At 45.6% G+C, this 3,631-nt stretch overlaps 1 non-coding gene across 1 annotated transcript; it reads left to right on the top strand.

Annotated features, from left to right (window-relative positions):
• The first annotated feature begins 1,031 nt into the window (after positions 1-1,031).
• LOC135274652 (U6 spliceosomal RNA) lies at positions 1,032-1,138 on the top strand. Its single transcript, XR_010342442.1, has one exon. It is a non-coding gene; the product is annotated as a U6 spliceosomal RNA (small nuclear RNA).
• The last annotated feature ends 2,493 nt before the right edge of the window (positions 1,139-3,631 follow it).

The raw sequence follows: 3,631 nt of genomic DNA on the forward strand, positions 1-3,631 counted from the left end.
ACCACCTCCCTGTTCAGCAGGTGCCAGTATATTCAAGAGAGAGTTTTCATAATTTTTTTTTTTTTTTTTGAGACAGAGTCTTGCTCTATTACCCGGGCTAGAGTGCAGTGGCATGATCTCGGCTCACTGCAACCTCCACCAACCAGGTTCAAGTAATTCTCATGCTTCAGCCTCCCGAGTAGCTGGGATTATAGGTGCCTGCCACCATGCCTGGCTAATTTTTTGTATTTTGAGATGGGACTTTTTGCCATGTTGGCCAGGCTGATCTTGAACTCCCAACCTCAAATGATCCACCCGCCTCAGCCTCCTAAAGTGCTGGGATTAGAGGTGTGAGCCACCATGCCTGGCCAAGATTAGGCCTAATTTTTAAAGTAACCAGGAGCATAGAATATGTTTCTGCAATTATTAATCTTTTTTTTTTTTGAGACAGGGTCTCACTCTGTCACCCAAGCTGCAGTGCCCTGGAATGGTAATGGCTCACTAAAGCCTCAACCTCTTGAGCTCAAGTGATCTTCCTGCCTCAGCCTTCCAAGAGCTGGGACTACATGCATGCACCACCATGCCCAGCTAATTTTTTAGTTCTTGCAGAGACAGGGGTCTCACTCTGTTTCCCAGACTGGTTTTGAACTCTTGGTCTCGAAGAGATCCTCCAACTTTGGCTTCCCCAAATGCTGAGGTTACAGGCATGAGCCACCACACCTGGCCGCACATGTTAGGATGTATAAAACTGACCAAAGATCTTTTGAAGGAGCTGAACAAACCAGTAATTTTTACAGAAAAAAGTAGTGGGAGTGTCTACTACAACCAAAGCCAGGCATCAAAGTCAGCAGTTAAATATTGCAGGCTGGGCACAGTGGCTCACACTTGTAATCTCTACACTTTCAAGGCCCAGGCAGGAGGAATGTTTGAGCCCTGGGAAGCAGAGGTTGCAGTGAGCCATGATCATGCCGCTGTATTCCAGCTGGAAGACACAGTGAAACCCTGTCTCAAAAATAAATAAACAAACAAACAAATAAAGAAACACAGAACCAGTGCTCACTTTGGCAGCACATATACTAAAATTGGCATGACATGGAGAAGATGAGCATGGTCCCTGTGAAAGGATGACACACAAATTCACGAAGCATTCCTTATTTAAAAAAAAAAATTTCAGAACCAAGAAAACAAATGAATTAAACGAAAGGGGGCTGGGCGCGGTGGCTCACGCCTGTAATCCCAGCACTTTGGGAGGTCGAGGCGGGTGGATCACGAGCTCAAGAGATCGAGACCATCCTGGTCAACATGGTGAAACCCCGTCTCTACTAAAAATACAAAAAATTAGCTGGGCATGGTGGTGCGTGCCTGTAATCCCAGCTACTCAGGAGGCTGAGGCAGGAGAATTGCCTGAACCCAGGAGGCAGAGGTTGCGGTGAGCCGAGATCGCGCCATTGCACTCCAGCCTGGGTAACAAAGAGCGAAACTCCATCTCAAAAAAAAAAAAAAAAAAAGAAAGGGAAGACCATGGTGATTCCTTTGATATTAGAAAATATTGACCAGGCACAGTGGCTCATGACTGTAATCCCAGCACTGTGGGAGGCTGAGTTGGATGGATCACTTGAGGTCAGGATGTTTGAGACCAGCCTGACTAACATGGTGAAATCCCGTATCTACTAAAAGTACAAGACTTAGGTCAGGAGTGGTGGCTCATGCCTGTAATCCCAGCACTTTGGGAGGCCGAGGCAGGCAGATCACCTGAGATCAGGAGTTAGAGACCAGCCTGGCCAACATAGTGAAACCCTGTCTCTACTAAAAATACAATTAGCCAGGTCTGGTGGCAGGCAGCTACTTGGGAGGGTAAGGGGAGAATCGCTTGAACCTGGGAGGTGGAGGTTGCAGTGAGCTGAAATCACGCCACTGCACTCTGGCATGTGTGCAGAAAGAGACTCTATCTTAGAAAAAAAAAGTACCCCTTCCCTTCTTCCCCTTCCCCTTTAAAAAAAAAAAAAGTAAATAATTTTCATTTGCAATTCTGAGTTTGGCAAGAGGAGTGAACTGTGGCCCAGTGACTGGCACACACTTTTAGAGTTCACAGCGTGCTCTCTGGGAAACTGTTTTAGCCAAAATTGTGTCATCATCTCTGGCCACTCACTTTATTCAAAAGCCTTGACTCAAAATGACTATTTATGGAAATCAGCTTCAACTCTAGCCTCAAAAGACAAAAACACTGTAGTTCTAAAGATATTCAAAAGAAGGTAATTAAGGTTATTAAAAAACAATGAAGGTCCAGGCACCATGTCTCACACCTGTACTCCCAGCACTTTGGGAGGCTGAGGCAGAAGGATCACTTGAGGCCAGGAGTTTGAGACCAGCCTGGGTAACATAGTGATACCCTGTCTCTACAAAATAATTTTAAAAATTAGCTGGGCATGGTGGTGTGTGTCTGTTGTCCCAGCTACTCCAGAGGCTGGAACTGGAGGATGACTTGAGGCAAGGACTTTGAGGTTGCAGTGATTCAGGATTGTACCACTGCACTCCAGCCTGGGTGACAGGGAGAGATTTCATCTCTAAAAAAAAAATAAAGGAAGCAAGGAAGAGCTTCTCTTCCAAATACTCCCACATCATTTGGGGCAATTCCAGGAAACATAGAAAACCTACCTTGAGTACCTTTTTGGATGTATGCTTATGAGAAAACAAATCTCATTAATTAACTCATAGAACAGCTAAGAGGAAAGGATCCTAGGGAACATGTGGTTTTACTTCCCAACTTTATTTTATTTCTTTATTTACATGGAGTCTCGCTCTGATGCCCAGGCTGGAGTGCAGTGGTGCAATCTCAGCTCACTGCAACCTCCACCTCCCAGGTTCAAGCGATTCTCCTGCCTCAGACTCTCAAGTAGCTGGGATTACAGGTACCCACCATCACGCCCAGCTAATTTTTGTATTTTTAGTACAGTCAGGGTTTCACCATGTTGGCCAGGATGATCTTGATCTCTTGACCTCATGATCCACTCATCTTGTCCTGTCAAAGTGCTGGGACTACAGGCATGAGCAACCATGCCTGGATCCCTAATTTTAAACATGAGAAAATTGGGTACCAAAGAGAGGAAGTAACTCACAAGGTAGAGAGAGAAGAGCCTCCCTTACCACAGGGGGTCTCTTATTGGAAAACTGGCAAAACTTGTTCCCTGCCTGCATTCTCCAAGATCTTAGCCCAACATAGAATAGAAATGTCTCCACTTTACAGGACAACCGGTTTGTCCTTTGCCTTTTACACCCCTTTCAGCAAGCAATGTTTCTCAACTTTGTGTTTGTGCAAACACTTGAGCAGCACTAACTCCTGAGCTAAGAGACACTCCATTCTGTTTGCAGTTGAGGGCAAAGGCTGGGATCCTTAGGCACAGCTCCAAACTCCTTTTCCAGAAGTCTGGGTGGCAGGAAAAAAAAAAAAGCATTTGTTTATTTATTTATTTAGAAACAGAGTCTCACTCTGTCACTTAGGCTGGAGTGCAATGGTGCCATCTTGGCTCACTGCAACCTCCACATCCTGGGTACCAGCTATTCTCCTGTCTCAGTCCGTGGAATAGCTGGGATTATAGGCACACACTTGAGGTTAGGATTTCGAGACCAGCCTGGCCAACATGGTGAAACCCCA

Source organism: Aotus nancymaae, unplaced genomic scaffold (assembly GCF_030222135.1).
Source record: "Aotus nancymaae isolate 86718 unplaced genomic scaffold, 86718_ANA_hifiasm-v0.15.2.pri h1tg000012l, whole genome shotgun sequence".
In the NCBI taxonomy this organism is placed as follows: domain Eukaryota; kingdom Metazoa; phylum Chordata; class Mammalia; order Primates; family Aotidae; genus Aotus; species Aotus nancymaae.